Here is a 25,657-nt window from a genome sequence, read left to right as displayed (position 1 = left end):
TTCCTCTCAAGTGGAGAGGTTTTGGCCCTAGCTTGCAGCCTACATTCTATGTTCTTGTTCTTGTTTTGGTAGTTGTTTGATGATATACAACCATACTAATAAGTAAAGAAGCTAATAAGTAAGAAAATGTAAAAGGAGACCACAAGCAATAATCAAGAAAAGAAAAATCACTCTAATCATTGCCCTAGAGATTTCTCAACGTGGTATGAGAGCTAAGGTTGGCTAAGGGCATTATGAAGATCTCTACTACACTGAAGAAGTTTCTAAAGAAGTGTTCAAAGGTAGCAAGTCAACACAAGAAGGGTTTTAAAGAAGTATGGAATCTTCTATTTACTCCAAAGAAGGAAGTGATCAAGACAAAGGATGAAGGACTCTTCTCAACACTCACCAGCACATTTCAAGATGAGAGTATTTGGGTGATCAATAATGGAGTATCAAGACATATGACCGGCCATCACAAGCAACTGAAAACATTGTTAAAAGGAAAGTCCTCTTACTCTGTAGAGCTTGGTGATAATAAGAGATATTCGATGAGAGGAATTAGATCAACCTTGTTGGAATTTCTAAGTTTAACCCATTAGAAATTCTTCCTGTACTATCTGATTTATTTCTTCCTACTTGTTCAATTACTTAAGAAGTTATTTACCATGTAAATATTGAAAATAAATACAAGTACAATGTCAACACATACAGATCATTAACTAAAATTAAACAAGTGCACAAGTGACACCATTGTTTTTGGACTAATGTCCCTGGAAAAACCCAATGCGGGAAAACCAATGCAACTATTCAGAGGGTTTTATTATTATGCAGTTTCAAAATACAACCTGGGTGCCAGAAATGGCTCACCCAACAGAGAATGCCCTCGGCAGTAGTACCTCTCAGTCGGAGACAGATATTTCGGCTAAAACACCGGATGAACGATCCCACAACATCAATGCAGCTTCTACTGCTTTGCGTCACTCTGATAGGGATTGCGTCGCCCTATCCAGCTCTCCAACGCTCAGTCTGTCCCATGAAATGCTCCCAGCGCTACCTCTAGACCGCGCGTCAGCCTCTCTGGCCCAGCGTCAGCCTCTCTGGGCTCTGCGTTAGCTTCTGGAGCCTCTGCATCAGCCCCTGGACTCTCTGCGTCTCACACACGGGCCCTCCCTGGCTCTGCACAGCTCCTGGTTGCCTCTGCATGGCCTCTAGTTGGTTCTGCGTCCTTCTCCCGGCTCTGCGCTGATCCTCCTGGTACTAACTCTGCCTCTCTGCTATGTATTCACTGCCCCTCAACTACAACTCTGATCACTCACTCAATTTCCTCAGCAAACGCTGCCCCAGAAAATCGAGTTCTTGATCTCTCTCGGTGTGTTCTCCAACTGACCCTCAAGCCTCCTTTTATTATTTTCTTGTCGGTCCATCAACGACCGAAAAAAAATCTGTAATCAACGACTAAGATTAGATTTGGCTTGATCCATGACTTTTGGACCATTCTAATCTAGTATTATATTAATACCCATTAATATTTTATTTTCCCAAGTTTAGACTTAGGAACTCCATTAAAAATGTTAATTATTTTAATATCTCCCAAACCGGTTAGATTAAACCCAAACCATTTTTGGGTCTTGGAGATCTCATGTGCTTTAGCCTCTCCACCAATTTTCATTGCTAGAGCACATCCAATGCTACCCCAAATCAACACTCCCTCTTAGCGAGGACTGTGCTCTAGTAATCCTCCTCACTGAGTATCACCTTGATCATCCAACATCGGTCCCTATGCTGATGCTAGGCCTCCCCGCCCAACATCCTCTGCACTGTTACATCCTGTACTGCTGCCCATGGCCCTGCCACTGCCACTGTTGCATCTGCACTGCATCCCCTCTCATCATACTGCATCGTGTTGCCAATAGCACTGCCACTGCTAGCCGTTGCACTGCAACTCAGTTGCTGAGAACTAGGTAACTGATTCTCCCAACTCTGACATCTTTGTCAGGCTAGAAACACTCCTGATGTTGAAATTCCCTCTGTCGCTGACAAGTGCTCCCTCTATTGACCTTTGCGCTGCTGCAACAACTCCATGTATCTCGCATTGTTGCCTCACGCTGGCCCGAGACTCCTGCACTGTAGCACCCTTTGTCGCTCCATCCACATCTGTCTCTACCGACATTCGCCAGTCCTGCTACTTCTCTTCGGGCTCTCACAACAAGGTATAATCCAAGAGGTTGGGTACCTTAAGGGTCTTGCCCCTCATCGTCTGTAGTCCGTCTGACTACAGTTCGATGTCTCCCCACTTCCTCTCAAGTGGCGCATGAGCACTCATGGCACAGTCATCATCTGTCTCCACTTCTTTCTCCGCCCTCTTTGGTGCTGCCTTGGTCTCAGAAGCCTCTCCCTTACTCTTCTTCCTTGGACATTGGTTTGCATAGTGACCCAGTTCCCCACAATGGAAGCATTTGACCTTGGAGAAGTCCTTCTTTCTCTTCCCCTGCTTTCTCGCAGATGTAAGGGCCGCATCTTCTTCTTCCTCCTTGATTCTGACCCCTTTTCCGCTACTCCTCACCTTGGTCACTCGTCTGATCTCTTCTTGACAAAGAGCCGCCCACAGTTCCTCCCAATCTGGAAGGCTCGACCTGCCCAGTATGCTCTGAACAAATACCTCCCAATCCTCTGAGACTGCGTTCAATGCGGTCCTCACCATCAGTTCCTGATCCGGTGTGGCCCCTATGGAAGTTAGTTGATCACGGATCTCCTTCAATCCACCGAGGAAGACATCTATCTGCTCTCCCTTCTACATCTGGTATGACCGCAATTGATTTTCAAGTAACATCTTCCTCTGCACGGAGTATGCTGGTACAATTTCTTCAGGGCCTCCCACATCTCATTTTCCGTGTCCTTCTCAGCAATATGCGACACCCCATGATCCTTAACCCCATCAAGGATGATGCACTTTTCCCTAGCCATTGCCTCCTCGTACCTCTCATTTTCAGCTAGGTCAACTGGGATCGCTATCATTTTCAAGGCGAAGTGCTTGATGCAATACCTGTCTAGAATGGACAAGATCTTGGCCTTCCAGACTATGAAGTTGGAAGCTCCGTCCAGTCTATCCTGATCTCTCAGCCCATTCACTACCATTTTGCTGCTCTTCTTCCGACTCCTCTGAGTCTCTTTACTTCTCTTGTGGGAGTCCTTGGTTCGACTCCCTCTGAGTCTCAATTTCCTTTCTGGAAATCCCTCCTCCTTGGTCTTGCCCTGCTAGGTATTGTTCTGACCACAGTTCCCCACTAGCTTCGCTCCGCAAATTATCCGCAGCCCCTATACCTCAACAACTTGAAGAACTGAGCTTCTAGGTTCTGTGTAATCCCGACACCAGCACAATCTGCACCTCCTGTCCACAACGTCAGTCCTTCCGGGCCGAGAAAGATGACTGGGCACTGTGTAGGTTAGGGCACTGTGTAGGTCAGGTCTGCTCCTCTTTGCCACTGCGTTGATCCTCCTCTTGGCTCGAACTAATGACACAGGCACTCTGCATCACCTCTTCCTTGCTGCTTTCTGCTAGGAACAACTTCTGTCACTCGGGACAACTGTTTTCTGCTGCTATTGCTCTGCTCGGATGATGCCTTCAGTTATCTTGTGATCTGCAACCACGCTCTGATACCATGTTGGAATTTCTAAGTTTAACCCGTTAGAAATTCTTCCTGTACTATCTGATTTATTTCTTCCTACTTGTTCAATTACTTAACAAGTTATTTACCATGTAAATACTGAAAATAAATACAAGTACAATATCAACATATACAGATCATTGACTGAAAGTAAACAAGCACACAAGTGACACCATTGTTTTTGGACTAGTGTCCCCAGAAAAACCCAATGCGGGAAAACCGGTGCAGCTATTCAAAGGGTTTTATTATTATGCAGTTTTAGAATACAACCTGGGTGCCAGAAATGGCTCACCCAACAGAGAATGCCATCGGCAGTGGTACCTCTCAGTGGGAGACAGATATTCTGGCTAAAACATCGGATGAACGATCCCACAGCAACAATGCAACTTCTGCTACTATGCGTCACTCTGAAAGGGATTGCGTCGCCCTATTCAGCTCTCCAGCTCTCAGTCTGTCCCACGAAATGCTCCCAACGCTGCCTCTAGACCCTGCATCAGCCTCTTTGGCCCAACGTCAGCCTCTCTGGGCTCTGCGTCAGCTTCTGAAGCCTCTCCGTCATACCCTGGACTCTCTGCGTCTCACATGCTGGCCCTCTCTGGCTCTGTGCAACTCTTGGCTGCCTCTGCGTGGCCTCTAGCTGGCTCTGTGTCCCTCTCCCGACTCTACACTGATCCTCCTAGTACTAACTCTGCTTCTTTGCTATGTGTTCATTGCCCCTCAACTACAACTCTAATCACTCACTCAATTTCCTCAACAAACCCTGGCCCAGAAAATCGAGTTACTGATCTCTTTCGGTGTGTTCTCCAATTGACCCTCAAGCCTCCTCTTATACTTTTCTTGTTTGTCCATCAACGGCCGAGATTAAATCTCTAATCAACGGCTAAGATTAGATTTGGCTTGATCCATGACTTTTGGACCATTCTAACCCAATTTTATATTAATACCCATTAATATTTTATTTTCCCTACATTTAGACTTAGGAACTCCATTAAAAATATTAATTATTTTAATATCTCCCAAACCGGTTAGATTCAGCCCAAACTATTCCTGGGTCTTGGAGATCTCATGTGCTTTAGCCTCTCCACCAATTTATGTGGCTTGAGCACATCCGATGCTACCCCAAATCAACAAACCTCACTAGAGCTAGGGAATGGAGGAAATATTCATCTCAACAACATCCTATTTGTTCCAGGTTTGCATAAGAATTTACTTTCCATTTCAAGTCTAGAAGATAAAGGTGATAGAGTGGCTTTCATTGGTGGAAGAGTTGTAGTATGGGGTAAAATTTCAAGCATAGAAAATGCAAGAAGGATTGGAATTCGTGAAGACTTTACAGGCTGCTAACTCCCCTTGCTAAAGCTTTAGTTCACATTGAAATCAACCCATGTGAACTTTGGCATAGAAGATTTGGTCATCTCCACTTCAAAATCCTTCCAACCCTAAATTCAATAGTAGATGGAATCCCCGAACTGAAAGAAGATCACGAAGGAGTATGCAAGGGATGTGCATTGGGTAAGAACACCAAGAGACCATTTGGAAGCAGTGCTTCAAGGTCAAAAGAAATCTTGGATCTTATTCATTCCGATGTCTGTGGTCCTATGACTCCTAAATCACTTGGAGGCCATCTATATTATGGCACATTTATAGATGACCATTCAAGGAAAACTTGGGTTTTGTTAAACACACATGGCATCAACATAATATGAAAGATAAAACATGAGAGTACATTTTTATTAACAAATGATATACATTTATAGTATATGGTTTGACCGTTGGGTTCCACACCCCAAGGTCTCTTGGACTTCCTCAGTCTATTCCGCTTCCACAATAACCCATAGAGGATTAGGTGTCCAACATTCCCCCTTAATCCGAAGGGTTATGTATGAGTCCAAGAAGAGAGTTGTAATACAAAATGTGCAAAAAATGCATGGCAGCACTAGGCTGAATGTGTTCTCTGAAATGTTGGTATAGAGGGTGGTGGTTTAAGGATGACCACCAACACTGGAATGCTTAGTGCAATTCCTAGAACTCTTCCAAAACTGGCAAGAAGTTGAGGTCTTCTGCTAGAGGAAGTGCTCCTATTGTTTGAAGAGGGAAACCTTCAACCGTGAAAGGGAGGTCTCACCCCACATAAAAGGGAGAACTTCAACCTAAAAAGGGAAGTCTCAACCTGTGATGGTTTAAGGATGACCAACAACTCTGGAATGCTTAATGCAATTCCTAGAACTCTTCCAAGTCTGGCAGGAAGATGAAGTCTTCTGCTAGAGGAAGTGTCCCAACTGGAATTCTTCCGAAACTGGCAAGACGCTGAAGTCTTCTGCTAGAGGAAGTGTCCCCAATTCTATTCCTGGAACTCTTATGAAACTGGCAAGAAGCTGAAGTCTTTTGCTAGAAGAAGTGTCCCAAATTACCAACTGAAGGCATCCTCAGGGGCATCTTTGTCTCTGGCTACAACTCTGAATCTGGTATGGCAGGTTGTGGCTCAGGCTCGCTTAATGTGGCTTTGAAGCTTGTAGATGACCATCATTTCCCCCCTATCAAATACAAGGTGAGATGATGGAGAAAAATCAACTGCAAGACTATTCAATACTCTAGAACAAGTTCTGACATGTGACTGGAATATCTTCTTGGCTGTTGATGCCCATTGCTAAGAAGCGATCCATCCAAGATGAATCTTTGTTCTTGCAGTAGGCTTGCTTCTAAAGCATCTGTTTGAAGAATGATTGGTTTTATGACAGTGCTTACATGGATGAAGATCAAAACAGTGATCTTTCAGATGGCCAACTCGGTCACAGTGTTGGCATTTCACAATCTGTTGTGGCTGCTGTGGAAGAGAACTAGAATCTGAAACAACTGAAGGTGAATTGTCATGAGGAGCAGGTGAAGATGAACCGTCCTCAAGAAATCCAACACTTTGAAATTGGATTGGTTTGGAGTAGTTTGGAATATGAAAGGACAAGTCCTTGTCATATCCAAGACCAGTTCTGTGCTTGTTATGGACAAGCTCTTCCCAAGGTTTGATGATGGGCTTGGGAGGTGCAAGCTAAACTTCTGCATTTGCATGTAACCTTGTTGCTTTATTGGGTACTAAATCTGAATGAACTGTAACATTATTGTCTTGCTGTTTATGGGAGTTTGTTTCAATCTTCTGAACAGAAACAGGTTCAGAATGATGACTTCACTGCTGTAATTCTTCCTATTGTAGTTGAGATTCAAGCTGCAAAAAATCAATCTGTTCTTGTGCATATTGTAGACATGTTTGAATTTCAAAGAGAGAGTCTTTGTTGATTTCGACTATGTTTTCGACACTAGAATGTATTAGTGTATTCAGTAACTCTAATACTCCATAAAGTCTTCCCATTTTATCAACAAATCAAACTTTGTTAAATACACTTATTTTCAAAGATATTAGAAGTTGCTCCAATTTCGATTTGCACCAGGTTTTGGCTGAATGGTGAAATCATACAACTTTTGGAATAAGGGGATAACTTCTATATACTTTAATACTCTACGGGAACTTCAACACTGAACACAAAAACTATAATGAGTTTTAAATACAATGCCACAACTGGGGCAGCAGCAACTGCAAACTTGCTTGGATCCTTCAAATACTCCTTCACTTTCTCGACCAGTGGAAAAGAATAGTCAAGTTCAATAGCGACTGCTAATACATTCTTGTAACCATTGATGATAGCATGTGGAACAGCTGCAATTGTGGGATAACAGATCGCCAGAGAAAGAGCTGTACATAATCTCATAAACTGCAAAGCTGAAAGCACATAAGAAGCGCCTTACATTTGCTAATTTTGAAATGGCAGATGATGAAGTGCTCACCCTCGAAACCCTGGGGTGAAACTTTGTTACAAGTTTTTCCAAAACAAGTGCTTACAATATCATCAATTTCTTCATATAAAATAAGCAAGACTGTAGTGAATGGTAGCACTAAAAAAAAACGCGCAAAAACTTAGCACATTCAGGAGGACATCTCTGTCAGCGCTTACAGGAAATAATCATCTTTTCTCCACGAAATGAAACTATTGATCTTCAGTTCAGCAGCGAGCAATGAATTAGCTTGCTTGAGATCTAAGAGGCCAAACAATGATAATTTTTTCTCGATATCATGAAGTTTGACATCAAATGACCAAGGCTGGAAATTAGAAACAACTCTCTTCATTTACTCCCTCGAGAAATAGATATACCTTGATTTTTCCATTATCCTGATCCCAGCTGAATGATCCGAGTGTTGTGTAGGATGCTTCCGGTCTTTTTGCAGCAGAGGTTTGTAAAGGTGCTGCTATCTTTATTGGACCTTTTGACTCTGCAACTGCTGAAGCTCATCAGTGAGCAAGGCCCGAATTCTAGGCCTTTTCGCAATGGTTAGCAAATGAGAAAGCTCCTCAATGTCTGCGTTCAAATCGCTCGCTGTGGTGTGCCAAAGCTTAACAATGTATATATGCCAAAACAGTGTTTAAGAGCAACGCATATATATATATATATATATATATATATATATCAAAACAACAGTTATGAAAACAGCGCATAGATCTCTGCCTTTGGCCTTGACAGTTGGGGTCGAAGATAGACACAATCACCGATTATGAAAAGCTGTATGGATTCATGAAGCGATTTGACAACTTCCATGGGATCTTCCTCTCCCGCAGACTTCATACAAATCTTCAATAACTGCTTCCGAGAAATGCAGGAGCCCGTGCAATCTTTTTATTAGAAAATCGATTCGCATGATTACGTCCTCAGCAAATATGTTCAGACATAGGTGGTCTCTCACATATTTATTCCTCTTGCCAGCGATTGTCATGGATCACCATCTGTCAGACATGGGATTGCGCGAGTATAACCACTCGCCGCCTTTGCAGAAACCACAAATTGAACGTGTTGAAGCGAACAACCTTCGTTCGACTGTCACGGGACCACAGCTCCTGTAGGTAGCAAATTCTTTGGATGCAGGCTTCCGATATGCCTAACCTTCATGGTTTAGAGCAATCTTGGGAAAAATGACCGAAGTCACCGCACTGATAACAGCTGTCCCGTTCATCGTCGCTGTCACCACCAGCACCAGCACCGCCACCATTGGTTCGAGTTTTCAAACCTAGGGTTAGATTCATCTCAGTCCTTTAATAGCGGGCAGGGTTTATGGAGGAACGCGAAGCTTTCATACGATTTCAATTGCAATGACAGACACAGAATGGCGCACCAGTTCGTTTGTATGGCAGGTGATTACTACGCAACACTGGGAGTATCGAGGTCTGCAAACACAAAGGAGATTAAATCGGCTTACAGAAGACTCGCTCGCCAGTATCACCCTGATGTGAACAAAGACCCTGGAGCAATCTGTGGGACGAGACTGGTGGTATGTGTAATAATGAAAACGCAGTGGGTATTCAACCTCGCAAAATACAATGGCGGTAAGACCGGAGAATACAATGGCGTTTTCAATACATTGATAGCGTTTCAACACAGTACAACAGATACCACGACCTTCTCAGAGGCTCCTCCAGGTGACGGTAAGACTGGAGAGAAAATCTTCAAAAGAAATGCACGCAATGCCAGAGAGCAGCGTTATTAGACTATGTCAGAATAATGGACAGAGAGCAGTGTTTTGTATGCAGGTGGAGCAGCATAACAGAAAGCAGCGTAGCAGAGAATAATGATAGTGAATAGCAGGTGGAATAATGATGCGTTCAGGCCAATGGAAGCGTCAGCGTCAGAGCTGCCAGGATTTTCTATTTGGGTTAGTGTGCGCAGAGAATGTAGCTAAAATATGGCTGATAGGATTTCAGAATAGAGAATTTAAGTCGCAGAGGGCCAGGACTGCTCACAACAGAGGAATGGCAGAGCTGATAGAGGTAACAACCTCTATTCTAAGAAATGCTCAGAAAGGTATAATTAGGAGGAGAGCATCGGTTTACAAAGGCCACAAAAACAGGTGGCTCACACTTGAGCAGGGCAGGAGATCGCCTGCTCTGATACCATGTTAAACACACACATGGCAGCAACATAATATGAAAGATAAAACATGAGAGTACATTTTTTATTAACAAATGATATACATTTATAGTACATGGTTTGACCATTGGGTTCCACATCCCAAGGTCTCTTGGACTTCCTTAGTCTATTCCGCTTTCACACTAACCCATAGAGGATTAGGTGTCCAATAGGTTTACTTAATGAAATCCAAAGATGAAGTATTTACCAAATTTCAAGAATTCAAAGCTGAAGTAGAGAACCTTACAGAAAGAAGAATCAAGATATTTAGGTAGGATAATGGAGGAGAATACACATCCAAGGAAATTATAGCCTTCTGTAAGGAGTTTGGGATTAAGAGGGAGCTGATAGTCCCATATAATCCCGAACAAAATGGAGTTGCAGAATGAAAGAATCGGTCCATTGAAGAAAGTGTAAAAGCTATGCTACATGATCAAGATTTACCGAAATTTTTGTGGGGTGAAGCTACGAAGACAGTTGTATACATACAAAATCGAAGTCCCCACAGGTCACTAGATAACATGACTCTTGAAGAAGTATTCACTAGGAAGAAACCAAGCGTGGATCATCTTTGAATATTTGGTTGTCTTGTCTATATTCATATACCTAAAGACAAGAGAAAGAAGCTGGATCCATCAGGCATGAAGGGAAAAATTGTTGGCTACAGTAACTCTTCTAAGGCCTATAGGATCTACATAAAGGAAGGACACTGAATAGAAGTTAGTCGAGATGTGATATTTGACAAAATTATTGCATTCAAGAAATCAAAGGATCTCCCTATGGACTCTGATGATGAAGAACTTCCGGTATTTGAAGAGGAAGTTACTAGGGAGGAAGAAGAATCAAATCATGAAGATGAAGGTCCCAATGAACCTATACAACCTGTGGTAATCCCTGAAACTAGAAAGAGACCTAACTAGTTGAAGTCTACACTACTTGATGCAGAAGGTCATGGAGCAGTTCAAGGCACATTCAGGGAAAGCAAGAAGCCCAAATGATATTCTGGGTATGCAACCTATATGACGAAATTGATAGAAGCAGAGCCATCCACCTTTGAAGAAGTTGTCACACACCAAGAATGGAAGGATGCCATGAATGAAGAGTATCAATTGATAATGAAAAATGGAGTTTGGGAGATCGTACCTAGGCCTGAAGACAAATCTGTGGTAACTTCCAAGTGGCTCTACAAGATTAAACATGCAGCAGATGGAAGTATTGATAAATATAAGGCAAGATTTGTGGCTAGGGGCTTCTCTCAACAGGAAGGCATCAATTATGAAGAGACATTTTCTCCAACAACAAGGTATACAACTATATGTTCGTTGGTCTCTTTGGCAGCGTCGATGGGATGGAACATCCACCAAATGGATGTCAAGACTGTATTCTTGAATGGCACAATTGATGACAAAGTCTATAAAGAACAAACCTTGGGATTTGAAGTTAAAGATAGAGAGGCATACGTTTGTAGATTGAAGAAGGCATTATATGGCCTCAAGCAAGCACCAAGGGTGTGGTATGCTAGGATGGATGCATACCTATAGAGATTAGGCTTCACAAAGAAATTTGTTAATCCGAACCTTTATATTAAGGTTGTGGATGGAGAGTCGATAATCATTCTTCTATATGTTGATGATCTTCTCTTGACAGGTATGGAAGGTCGAATTGAAGAATGTAAGAAGCAACTAGCAACAAAATTTGACATTAAGGATCTAGGGATGATACACTACTATTTGGGACTAGAAGTCTGGCAAGGACATGATGAGATGTATGTGATTGAGATGTTGAAAAGGCTACAAAGAGCATGAGATTAAAAAAGCCATAGAGAGAGCTGAAAGAAAGTTGTCATCCCATGAGCATAAGGCGCAAGATCAGCCTCAAGGTAAGATTTTTCTTCCTTATATCCTTGGTGTTACAGACAAAATCGCAAAAATCCTAAGGAAGAAGAACATTTTCACTCATTTCTCAGCTCCGGGTACCATCAGACAAGGTTTGAAGTCTGTTAAAGATGATATTGACAATCTTCAGCTTAAGGGAGTCTATAAGATAGACTGCTCTTGTGGAAAAAGCTACATAGGTGAAACAGGTCGCTCCCTCCAGACTAGGCTCAAAGAACATGGCGCTGATATCAAGAATGGAAGATCTCGTACCTCAGCACTGGCAGAACACTCCTTGAAGACTAAGCACCATATTTGCCTGGAAAACGCTTCAATTATCGCAAGAGAGGAACACCATCAAAGACGGAAGATCAGAGAAGCTCTTGAAATTATGAAGTATCCTCAGAATCTGAACAGAGACAATGGTTTGGAAATTAGCGGAAGCTGGCTGCCCTTGATCAATGAAGTTAAAAGTCGCCATCCCATCCCCAGGTAATGCGTCCTCAGGTATGTTGTCCTCTTTTATTCTATAATAATTTAATTTCTTTCTAGCTATCAATGAATTTATTCATTAGTTAACTATATATTAACTATTTATGTTTTCTAATATAATGTAATAAATATATAGAATTTATTAGTTTATTCTTTATAATATTTATTATAAGAATTATTAATTTATTATAAGACATTAATTTTATAATTAATTAATAATAATTATTATTATTAATATAATATTTAATTATTATTATATAATAAGAATAATAATTATCAATTATTAAATAATTATTATACATTATTCAAATAAAAATAAAAATAAAAATAAAAATAGAAATTAATTATTTATTATAAAATAAAAATAGAAATTAATTATTTATTATAAAATAATTGATTATAATTAATTAATAATAATAATAATTATTAATATAATATTTAATTATTATTATATAATAATTATTAATTATTAAATAATTATTATACATTATTCAAATAAAAATAAAAATAAAAATAGATATTAATTATTTATTATAAAATAAAAATAGAAATTAATTATTTATTATAAAATAATTGATTATTAATATTAATTTTGATTTATACATTAGTTATTTTATAAATATATGAATTATTATATTAATCTAGTATAAATAATTAATTATTAATAAGATCAAATATTTATTAATTTAATTTATTTTGAAATCAAGTAGTTGATCATTATTATTTTAATTATATAAAAAGATTTTATATAAAAAGTCTATGTTAATTTATTTATCAGCTATCTTATTAATTAATATATGAATTATTATATTCATCTATTTTAATTATTAATTATTTATATTTTCTAATATAATTTAAATTAATATATTAATCAATTAATATGATTTAGAAATTTATTATTTAGGTTAGCTGTAAATATTATTCATTTATAATATGTTTTGATCTTATTAATTTAGTTATTAATTAATAATTGGTATTATAAAAAAAGAAAATTTTAATTATTATTATTTAGTAATAGTTAATTATTTATTATATAATAATTATTTATTATCATATTAATATTAATATTACATTAATTAATGTATAAGTTATTATTATATTAATTTATTTGAATGTTAATTATTAAGAATAATTAAAATAAAATATAATAAAAATGATAAAAATAATAATAAATTAAAATTAGGGTTCTAGCCGACTGTTTGTTCCTCCTTAGATAGTTTTGGCCTCGTTAGTATTTATTCTCCCTGCTTGCTCTTCTCTTATCATCATTCTTCAACGCTGATGATGGATCCCACTTGGGATTCGAAACGTTGGTTCAAAAATGTTTACACTGTGGATTCTTCGATCAATTCAAAAAATGTTGAAAAGGTTTGACATGATGGATTGCAAACCAATGACAACCCTGATGATCACAAACTTGAAAAGACTAAGGAGTTCTGAATCAAGCCCTGTGGATCCTACTAGGTATAGGCAATTGATTGGCTCACTAATGTACTTGGAGAATACATGACCAAACATATATTTTGTAGTCAATGTTCGTAGTCAATTCCAAGTGGAGCCCCAGCATGATCATTGGATAGCAACAAAACATATACTGAGATATCTGCAAGGAACAATCCATTATTGCCTAATATATGATTGAAGGAATGATGTCCATTTGATTGGATATACATATTCCGACTAGGGAGGCAGTGAGCAAGATGGAAGGAGCACTACAGGAGGATGTTTTAGTTTACGATTCTCCATGATCTCATGGACGAGCAGAAAGCAAGATACGGTTGCTTTGAGTAGTGCTGACACTGAGTATATTACAACCTGTGAAGTAAGTGTTGATTTCTGGTAGCGTCGGATGTGCTCTAAGTCTCAAATTTTGTTGGGAGGCTTAAACATATGCATTCTCCAATACCCAAAAATCGTTTTGGGAAATTCCAACCAGAAACAGTTTTATTAAAACAACTAATTATTTTTAATGGGACCCTAAGTCTAGACTTGGGAATTTAAAACAATTAATGGGTATTAATCTAAACTATAGGTGAAACTTCTAGAAGAAGGTAGAGATCAAGTCAATATGATCCTAGCCATTGATTAGAATCTAATCTGGGCCGTTGATTGATCAACGAGAGGATTATAAGAGGACACTTGATGGGCACTTGGAGAACACACCAGAGGCAGATACTCAGTTACCCGAGTAAGATCGATTTTCTCACTGGTCGAAGTTCGGCAAGAGAAAATTGAATCAAAGGGAGAGTTGCAAGTGAGAAAGGGAGAGAGGGCATCAACATCCTTAGATAGTGCAAGACAACGATATGCAGAGCAGGAACAGGTTGACGCAGGGACTGCATGGGCAACTGGACACTGGGTCAGTGTGGGAAAATTGACATAGAGGGATGCAGAAGGATTCAAAGGATAGAGGGGTACTTCACTTGGATCAGAAATTTTTAGGAAGCATCTATAAATTTTCTCACTCCTGTTTTGCTGGTTGTAATTTGTACATGAGATTTTGTTGAAGAATAATAAAGAAACCCTCATCTGTGTTGGAATATCCAAGTCTGGCTTGTTAGAAACCCTTCATGTACTTTCTGATTTATTCCTACCTACATGTTCTGTTAATTAACATGTTATTTACCATGTAAATACTGGAAATAAATACAAGTACATGCTCAGCACATTACAGATCATCAACTAAAGGAAACAAAAACCAAGTGACACCGTTGTTTTTGGACTAATGTCCCTGGAAAAACCCAATGCAGGAAAACCGGTGCATCTATTTGAGGGTTTGATTTATTAAGCAGTTTCATAATACAATCTAGGTACCAAATCCGGCTCACCCAATGGAGAAACATTTCGGCAGTAGTACCTCTCTACTCGAAGCAGATATTCCGGTTGAAACCCCGGATAAACACTCCGGTAGCTCCAATCTGCTCCACGAAATCCCAGCATTAGCCTCTCGGGACTACGCCAGCCTCTATCTGGCCCAGCGTTAGCCCATCGTCACTGTAGCTTGGCCTACATCAGCCTCTGGAGGCATTGCGTCAGTCCTCTGGCCCTTTGCGTCACCCACGCTAGCCCTTTGAGGCACTGCACAGCTCTTGGCTGGCTTTGCGTGAGCCCTTGGTTGCTTCTGCGCCCTTCTCCGGCTATTGCAATGATCCTCTCGGTGCTATCTCTGCCTCTCTGCTTCTATATTCACTGCCCCTCAGCTGCAACTCTGATCACTCTCTCAACTTTCTCAGCAAACCCAGCCCCAGAAAGTCGAAATCTTGATCTCTTGGTGTGTTCTCCAAGTGACCCTCAAGCCTCCTCTTATACTTTTCTCGTTGAAAAATCAACGGCCGAGATTAAGTCCCTAATCAACGGCTAAGATTAGATCTGGCTTGATCCATGACTTTTGGACCATTCTAACACAGTTTTATATTAATTCACATTAATATTTTATTTTCCCTAAGTTTAGACTTAGGAAATCCATTAAAAATATTAATTATTTTAATATCTTCCAAACTGTTTAGAACCTGCCCAAACCCTTTCTAGGTATTGGAGATCTCATGTGCCTTAGCCTCTCCACCAATTTTCGTGGCTAGAGCACATCCGATGCTACCCCAAATCAGCATTCCCTCTTAGAGAGGACTGTACTCTAGCAATACTCCTCACTGAGTATCACTCTGATCATTCGACATTGGTCCCTGTGCTAATGCTAGGCCTGCTACCCATCATCTGTGCTGCTGCATCCTATACTGCTACCCATGGCCCTGCCACTGCCACTGCTGCATCCGTACTGCAACTCCCTTTGCATTTGTGCTGCTGCCCATGGCTCTGCCACTACCACTGCTGCATCTGCACTGCAACCCCTCTCATCATGCTGCATCGTGTTACCCATAGCACTGCCACTGCTAACCACTGCACTGCAACTCAGTTACTGAGAAGTAAGTGACTGATCTTCCAACTCTGACATCTCTGTCAGACTAGAGACACCCATGATGTTGAAGCTCCCTCTATAACTGACAAGTGCTCCTTCTCTGACCTTTGCGCCACTGCAACTACTCCATGCATCTCTCACCATTGCACACCTTTCTGTGCTATCCTGCACTGGTGCAACACTCCCGTGCTTTTCGCACTACTGCCTCACGCTATCCTGGGAATCCTACACTGTAGCTCTCTCTCTCGCTCCATCTGCATCCTTCTCTACTGACATCCGCCAGTACTGCTACTCCTCTTCAGGGCTCCCATAGTAAGGTCTAATCCAAGAGGCTGGGTACATCGAGGATCCTGCCCCTCATCGCTTGTAGTCCGTTTGACTATAGCTGGATGTCTCTCCACTTCCGCTCAAGTGGCGTATGAGCACTCATGGCACAGTCATCATCTGCCTCCACTTCGTTCTTCGCCTTGGTTGGCGCAACCCTGGTCTTGGAAGCCTCTCCCTTGCTCTTCTTCCTTGGACACTGGGTCACATAATGACCCAGTTCCCCACAGTGAAAGCATTTGACCTTGGAGAGGTCCTTCTTCCATTTCTCCTACTTTCCCTCAGATGCTAGGGCAGCATCCACCTCCTCCTCCTTCTTGATTTTGATCCCCTTGTCGCTGCTTCTTGCCTTTCTCAGCCTTCTAATCTCTTCTTGGCAAAGAGCAGCCCACATTTCCTCCCAATCTGGAAGGGTCGCCCTGCCCAGTATGTTTTGGACAAACACCTCCCAGTCTTCTGAGACTGCGTTTAAGGCTGTTCTCACCATCAATTCTTGATCCGGTTTAGCCCCTGTTATCACTCCAAAATTTCTCTAGAGTCGTTATGAAAGAAATAATAGAGGTAACCACAAACCTACTTTTGAGATCAGGATCTAGCCTTCCTAATGCTCAAAGAGGGCTCTCTCTTTATGATTTAACTTTGTTTAGTTAATTGATTTTAGGCTAGTTATTTAAGCTTTGATTGGGTTTTGGTTTTGATTTGGTGGTGGAATCACTGACTTAGATGGATAGAGGGATGTCTTTTACCATTGGGCTATGGGGTCAAGTGTCAAGAAAACAGGACTGGATCAAGTTCTAAAAATAGTGTCTATAGGGCAAGGTAGTTGAGTAAATTCAGATCTTTTAGGCTAGATTGTGAACTGGTTTTCAATCAGGGTCAAGGAGTAATTAAGGGTTCCTCAAACTGGATAATTAAGGAAATGGTAGGGGTCAATCGAAACTAGGGAGCAATGAAGGATTCCCTAATCTGGATATCAGAAGAAAACATTAAAATGATTAACTGTTCAAGATAGAGTGTACTTAAACAAATTCTGTAATATAATTCCAGTTAATTCATTCAATTTAGATAACATGCAAGTTTGTGAAACAATTAAGAAAATAACAATTTGACAAAGGGAAAATACTTCATTGAAGTGGCCCAACACATGAATCCTATAATGCAATTTCTTTATTACTCAATCCAGTCTGCTGACTTGAAAAATTGGTACAATGAACCCTCAGGTTACAGATCAATACAACTATAGAAATGTCTAGCAATCCACACTCTATACTTCGAATTATGAAGTATTTATACAAAAACGTTATTACAAAATATCCCAAACTGTCTTGGGAATTAATCTAGGAAAAAGAAATATCTTCATGCAAGAAGATAGAGACAGATATTCAACTGCTGCAATATGTCCCTGTTTATTAGGCTCTGCTGTCAGATCTTTTGCTGCCTTCTCTCACTTGCTGTTTGTTTTCCACGCTGGCTGTCTTTTTACTTGGCCTTTTAACTGATACTCTTTCATCTGATACTCTTTTATCTGGCTGATCTGTTACTTTTCTTTCACTGCTCTGTTTTTACTTTTACTTTGCCTTTTCACAGTAAGTCATTTAATTTTTCCCATGTTTCTGCATCTGGTAATTTAATATTTACTATTCTTCTGTAGACTTCCTCTGCTTCTGTGTATTTGGCAAAGGTGGGCTTATTTACAAAAAGGTGTTTTACCTCATGCTGGAGGTAAAATAGGTTCTCAAAAGTTTGGTATAGAACATTTCCTGTAGGCATCCCTTTCATAGAAGAATTATTGGCTTGATCTCTTGCCACTTCTCTGATTTTCCTGTTGTAGTCTTCTTGTGGCATCAATCTATCATTTATTACCAAGGGATTTGGCAGACCTTTCTGCCTCAAAGCATCAAACTTAACCATGAACCTGTCTATAGCCAGCTCCATGGTTTGGCATTTGTCCTCAAGGCTTATTTTTAAGTTCCTCTTGGTGAGCACTTTCTTCACCTCTAGTATGGTGCCAGTCCTGTCAGCGATGTCCAGCTCCTGCAATTCATATTTATTTTTAGAGTTAAGGAATTGGATTATTCTGGGGGCTTCTTCTGGCATGTCTCCAAGTTCAATCTTAAACTCTCTGAATTGCTTCAGTAGCCTCTTTGACTAAATCATTTTGTTCAAATGACTTGTATAGATGGCCAAATATCATTGACATAGTCAATGATATTGACCCATAGCTGTTCTTTAGCTTGGGCAAGTGGCTCCTTTAATGTTAACTCTTTCTCCAAATTCTTCATTATTTTAGTTAACCTGTTTGATTTCTGTACTTCGTTCTTGTGCATAATCTGTGCTAGTTTCTTCTCATCCTCCAGACTTGTTATTTGTTCTTTTAGTCTAACTATCTCAGTGGTCTAAATGGACATGTCCTCCATTGCTTTGACCAGTTTGCTTGCCTCATCACTTGGTTGAGTTGTTGTTGTTGTTGAACTTGTTGTTGATGTAGATGTTGTTGCAGCTGGAAGTGTTGTAGCCAGTGGAGCTGTGGGGGCCAATGAAGCTGCCAAGGTTGATGGAATTGCTGTAGTCACTGTGGGAATGGCAGTGGTAGTGGCTGTCTCAAGGTTGGCCTGTTTTAGCTGTATTAAGCTGTCCAACTTTGTTAAATTATGGTATGTTGTATGCTTAAAGCAATTTACTTCTTTTACATTTTATTAGCCACTGATTAGCAATCACAACATAAAGTAAAGTGTAGATAGAACATTAAATGATCGACAAAAAACAAGCCAAGACAAGAGACACAAGATGTAGCGGCTAGCCAGGGACAAACCTCATTGTGGGGAAACCCTTTGATCAAATCTTCTTTTATCTTCAATAGTTCAGCAGAGAGAGAGATAGTACAATATCACTAATCAGTGATATACAATAGCAATAAAATAACCTTTAGATAGCAATAGTAAAAGTGATTAATCAACTCCTAAAATGTCTTCAAGACAACCTAGGAGAACTCGGTCTCCAACAAAGGTAGTGGCAGCCCAAAATTGTCAAGGTAAGATGGTCAAAACAGCAGTGCATGCTACAGCATACTGCAGCCAGCCCTAACCAAATAACGCAATCATAAATGTGCCCTTAAACAGTCAACGCAGACCTGTTCAGCACTTCGGCTAGCCTAGGAGAGGCTGCCCACACAAGGCCACAGTCAATGGAGGCAATGTGCTGGTCAATGCAGGCCTAAACCATTTGCTGCACCTTCCTGCATCCTTGCTGCCCTAGCTGCGTCCTCCTTCAATGCTACCCTAACTGCATCCTCTTTCCCACGCCGCCCTAGCTGTGTCCTTCCCTTTCCACGCTGCCCTAGCTGCATTCTCTCTCCTTCGTATACCCAAGAGACAATGGAAGAGATGAGAGATAAAATGAGCTGAGATAATGAATCAACCTCTCCTCTATTTATATGCAACGCTGGGCAAGAGTGCCACACACTTAACTGCTGGCCAACCTTGACAATTTGTCAAGTAATTACCAATAAATTCATATCTCCATAAATACTTGTTGGAATTGGATGATCTTTAGATCAATCCTACACCTCTCGACAAGAGGAGTCTACGAAAAATATTAGTTGCCATAAATGAGGTGACCCACATGAGTTTGGCAACTGCTGGCTGACCTTGACAATTTGTCAAGTAATTACCAATAAATTCATATCTCCATAAATACTTGGAATTGGATGATCTTTAGATCAATCCTACACCTCTCGACAAGAGGAGTCTATGAAAAATATTAGTTGCCATAAATGAGGTGACCCACCTGGAGTTTGGCCCTAGTTGCCAATTTTAACATTCTCTCTCAACTAGGGAGAACTCCATTTGTAATCTGTCTGACCGTCGCTACTATCCAAGCCATCAAATGCACTGCCTGCACAACTTGGCCCTGCTCTGCTCGAACTATGAAGAAGAAGAAATGATCGAGGACGTATCATACCATCCTCCACTGACCCGAAGTCAGTCTCAGAGTGTGTCATACCACTCTCACTGATCTCAGATCAGTATCATTGATCCCAAATCAATGAAGGTCACCCTAGCATAGGGAGTACAGTAGATACAATGATGCGTCCATCGATAGTACTACTATGGTACCTAACACCATTTCCCTACTCATTGATCAGATGAGAGGTACTTCCCATGAGTCCCAGACTACATGTGTAGGATGCCTTGATAGGAGAACTAATCATCCTGTCCATAGGTTAATGAATCATCTTGTCCATTAGTGGCCATGGAGAACTAATCATCTTGTTCCACAGTCGCCACAGAGAACTAATCATCCTGTTCCACAGTCGCCACAGGGTGTCACAGGGGAAGGTTGAACCTTTCACCCTGTACATAGTGCACCACCATGGGATGGTGAGTCGCCCTGTAGTCGCATGTCGCTCCAAGAAGTACCCCATGCCCCCTTGGAGCTCCCAAAGCTCAATATATCATACTTGACCCTCATAAGAGGTCTCTAAATGACACCAAGTCGTTCTCGGAAAGTCAAGAATTTGACCTTTCCCAAGGGCTTCGTCAAAATGTCGGTGACTTGTTCATATGTACCAATACGTTGGAGCCTTATTGCTCCCCGCTGCACCATATCCCGAATATAGTGGTACCTGATATCGATATGCTTGGAGCGATCATGAAATACGGGGTTCTCTGATAAATGAATCCTGCTCTGGTTGTCACACAGGATCATGATGGTATCCAATGTAAATCCAAACAGCTCACTGAAGAGCTTTTGCAACCAGACCGCCTCACAAGAGGCCATACTAGCAGCAATGTACTCTGTCTCGACGGTGCTCAAAGCCACTGACTTCTGTTTCCTGCTTATCCAGGATATCGAGGTAGATCCCAAAGAGAAAAAACACCCAAAAGTGCTCTTTCAGTCCACCACACTGCCTGCCCAATCAACATCGGTATATCCAAGTAGTTTCACATCTCTAGTAGTGTATCTCAACCCATGAGTGATTGTGCCACGAAGATATCTCAATAGATTCTTGGCACCAATCAAATGTGTGTGGTGAGGCTAAACCATATGTTGACTGCAAAGCATATATCCGAACGGGAGTTCACCAAGAACATAAATGCTCCGACAAGTTGACGATACTCAGTAGCATTTCATAAAACAAGTCCGGCAGCACTACCGCTTAACTTCTTGAAGTCAAGCTCCATCGAGATAGTTATGGGCTTGCAGTCCACCATGCCGAATCTCTCCAATATCTTCACCACATATTTTCCTTGAGATAGGAAAATCTCCCCTGGCTTCTGCCAGACTTCTAGTCCTAGGAAATAGTGCATCAATCCTAGGTCCTTCATCTCAAACTCAGAAGCCAACTCCCTCTTACATTTGTGAATGAGAGGGTTTGCCCCTGTTAGAAAGAGGTCGTCAACGTACAACACCAGTATGAGAGGATTGTCATCTTCAACCTTAAAGTAAAGGTTAGGGTCGGCTTCACTCCTAGTGAATCCCAACTTCATCAAGTAGCTATCGATCCTTTCATACCATGCTCGGGGTGCGTGCTTGAGCCCATAGCGGGCTTTCTTCAACCTGCACACATGAGATTCTCGATCATGAATCTCAGATCCTTCAGGTTGCTCCACATAGACTTCCTCTTTGATTGAACCATGCAAGAACGCAATCTTGACATCCATCTGATGTAGGTTCCATCCTTGCGAAGCAGTAAGGGCTATGATCGAGCAGATGGTGGTATATCAGGCAACAGGTGCAGATATCTCGTCATAGTCTATACCTTCCTTCTGAGAGAAGCCACGAGCGACAAAACGAGCCTTATACTTTTCCGCACTTCCACCAAATACATGCTTTATCTTGTAAAGCCATTTTGAAGTGACAACAACTTTGTCCTGGGGTCTGGGGACCACATCCCAGACATCGTTTTTCATGATGGACTCATATTCCTCAGTCATAGCATCTTTCCATACTTTATGCTTGACAGCTTCTGTGAATGACAAAGGCTCATTTTGGATGATCGTGCTCATGATGGTCAAGTATCCCTAATACCTGGTTGGCTTCTTGCTTTCCTAGAAGGTTCCCCTGGGAGCAACGTGCCCTTCAGCATCATCAAGTGTCCCCCTAAACCATGAAGGCCTCTTCCTAGAAGAGGAGGGCTCTTGCAGAGGGGGATCAATAGGATCCATAGGTTCTTCCACATCGGGCATCGCCTCATCTTTCTTTTCCTTTGGTTCCCTGGTGTCAGCTTCTTTAGATCCCCTTAGAGTAGAAAGATTGTCAACTTTGCTAAGAGCCATATCTTCGTCAAAGGTGACATCATGGCTAATCTCGACTTCCCTTTGACCAGCCACATAGATTCTATAGCCCTTAGTATTTTCGCTATAGCCCACGAAGATTCCTTTCTTTCCAAGTGCACCCAATTTATTCCTTTTCTCTTTCGGCACATGAAAATATACAGGACTTCCAAAATTCTAAAATGAGATACGTCAGGTTTCTTACCAGTGAACATCTCTTCGGGAGTCTTGGAACCCAATGCTTGATGAGGGCATCGGTTTTGTACATATACGATGGTATTTGCAGCTTCGTCCCATAGAAGCTTTGGAAGTCTTTGATCATGGAGCATAGCACGAACAGCGTCCACAATCGTACGATTCTTCCTTTCCGCCACACCATTCTACTCAAGAGTATATGGTGTAGTAGTCTCCCTCTTAATGCTAGCCCCTTTGCAAAAGTCATGGAACTCATTGGATTCATACTTAGTCCATTATCAATCCTTAAGATCTTGATTTTCTTTTCGGTTTGATTCTCGATCAAGGCTTTGAAGTGACAAAACCAAGTGAACACTTCATCCTTCTTTTTCAAGAAATATATCCAAGTCTTGCGAGAATAGTCATCTATAAAAGTGAGGTAATATAAATATCCTCCCAAGGAGTTCACAGGCATCATACTAGATATGTATGAGTGAACCAACTGCAGTATATCAGAGGTCTTGCTTTGGCTTGAGGGGAATGTTCCCCTTTTGAGCTTCCCTTCGGCACATCCAGGACATACACCTTCTTGCTCTACTCGGAACTCGGGCATCCCTGTCACCATTTGTCTTGCATTGGGTAGAGCTTTATAATGAAGGTGAGCAAACCTCCGATGCCATAGTTCAGACTGAAGTGATGTGTCACAAGACATGACACCCAACGGACTTCCTCTGACCTGATATAATGAATCGACTTGAAACCCAAGAGTGAAAGCTTCTTTAAAATTCTTTTTCCATACACGTACCTTGCCATCAATGAAGGTCACCTAATAGCCATTGTCTTCCATTTCCGAAACGGACACCAGGTTCTTTTTGAGATCAGGTACATATAATACATCTTGTAAATGAATTGTATTTCCCTAATTTAATTGAAGAGTGACATTCCCTACGCCTTTCACGGGATATTTTGAGTTGTCCCCAAGGACAATTTCCAGGTTGGTCTCCTTCTCTATCAGATTAGAGAGAGCTTCTTTGTAACCAGTGAAGTGCCTTGAGGCACCACTATCAATAAGCTAATTTCCCAGTGAGTCCGGGGGAGCAATAGTAGAGAGGGCCGCTGGTAGATAATATTCATCTTGCTTATTGTTAACAACATTAGATTCATACCTGGAGTTTCTTGCCTTCTTTAAGGGTTGTCCTCTTCCTTGATTTTCGGCATTTCTTTTACCTCTGCCATTGGACTTGACATTGCTTTAATTGCCTTGAGAGTGATTTTGATCATCGTCTAGGTGTGAGTCCCTTTTATTAGGGCAATCCCTCACATAGTGGCCCATTTTATTGCAATTGTAACATCGACCTTTTCTTCCACCTTTCGATCCAGCCTTTCCTTTGGATTTAGCCCCGGAATTGTTTCTTCTTTTAGCATGAGAAGAAAAAGCAGAGGGATGGCCTTTAAGTGCGGGCATTTCTTGCTCTTCCATCCTAATCTCTTCTTGAATACATCTCGCCATCAATTCCTCAAATCCAGGAATTACATTATTGTTGAGAAGAGTAGTCCTGAATATATGCCATTCAGGTGGCAATCCTCCAAGAGTTGTGAGTGTCATTTCCCTGTCAGGAACTACTTCCCCAATAGATAGGAGATCATTCTTGATCTCGGTGATCCTTAAGAAATATGCTTGCATATTCTCATATTTTCCCCCTTAATTTCTTTCAGCTTATTTCTAAGGAACAAAACTTGATTTGTATCATTAACTTTAAATAAACTCACCAATCTATCGTAGATTTCCTTGGAGGTGTTCAGCTCGGAAACATAGGCCACTAGGCACTTGTCGATAGAGTCCTGGATGATCTTCCTTGCTTTGACTTCTCCCTTAGTCCACTTGTTTCTAGCAGCAGTGGATGCATTTGATGGAGGCTCAACAATTCTGCCTCTCACATGGTCGAACACTTCCTGCTCTTCTAATGTTAGATAGAGAGACATCTTCCATCCGTGATAGTCAGATTTCTCACGGTGTTTGTCTTCAGCAGGGAAGTGTGCTGAGGACCCCATGATTTCTTTAAGATAGCCTTGCCAACCTTCTCTTCGGTGATTGCTCTTGCTCTTGCTCTTGCTTGGGCTTTGTCTTCACCTCAGCTCTGATACCATGTTAAATTATGGTATGTTCTATGCTTAGAGCAGTTTACTTCTTTTACTTTTTATTAGCCACTGATTAGCAATCACAACATAAAGTAAAGTGCAGATAGAACATTAAACGATTGACAGAAAACAAGCCAAGACAAGAGACACAAGATGTGGCGGCTAGCTAGGGACAAACCCCAATGTGGGGAAACTCTTTGATCAAATCTTCTTTTATCTTCAATAGTTCAGCAAAGAGAGAGAGATAGTACAATATCACTAATCAATGATTTACAACAGCAGTGAAAAACCCCTTGGACAACAATAGTAAAGGTGATCAATCAGCTCCCAAAATGTCTTCAAGACAACCTAGGAGAACTCAGTCTCCAACAGAGGTAGTGGCAGAGCAAAATAGTCAAGGTAAAATGGTCAAAACAGCAGGGCATGCTACAACATATTGCAACCGGCCCTAAACAGATAATGTAGTCATAAATGTGCCCTTAAACAGTCAACGCAGACCTGTTCAGCACTTCGGCTAGCCTAGGAGAGGCTGCCCACACAAGGCGCAGTCAATGGAGGCAGTGTGCTGGTCAACGCAGGCCTAAACCATTTGCTGCACCTTCCTGCGTCCTTGCTGCCCTAGTTGTGTCCTCCTTCAATGTTGCCCTAGCTGCGTGCTCTTTCCCACGCTGCCGTAGCTGCGTCCTTCCCTTTCCACGCTGCCTTAGTTGCGTCCTCTCTTCTTTGTATACCCAAGAGACAATGGAAGAGATGAGAGGTAAGATGAGTTGAGATAATGACTCAACCTCTCCTCTATTTATATGCAACGCTGGGCAA

The 25,657-nt window shown here is 41.2% G+C and overlaps 1 protein-coding gene across 3 annotated transcripts in view; it reads left to right on the top strand.

Moving 5' to 3' along the window:
• Positions 1-25,657, top strand: part of LOC149162355 (alpha-soluble NSF attachment protein 2-like) — a 196,457-nt gene that overhangs the window by 140,305 nt on the left and 30,495 nt on the right. Inside the window, exon 10 of one of the 3 annotated variants that reach the window (XR_016261925.1) lies at positions 18,742-18,907. The exons of the other annotated variants lie outside the window; for them this stretch is intronic. The gene's annotated coding sequence lies outside the window, so the exon portion shown is untranslated. The remainder of the gene's footprint in view (positions 1-18,741; positions 18,908-25,657) is intronic. 3 annotated transcript variants of the gene reach the window in all.

The sequence above is a fragment of the Pinus tabuliformis genome, chromosome 5_2 (genome assembly GCF_031772625.1).
Source record: "Pinus tabuliformis cultivar Carrire ecotype Pingquan chromosome 5_2, CPIR1, whole genome shotgun sequence".
Taxonomy (NCBI): Eukaryota; Viridiplantae; Streptophyta; class Pinopsida; order Pinales; family Pinaceae; genus Pinus; species Pinus tabuliformis.
The sequence above is the reverse complement of the archived record's forward strand: the minus strand, read 5'-3'. Positions and strand labels throughout refer to the sequence as shown.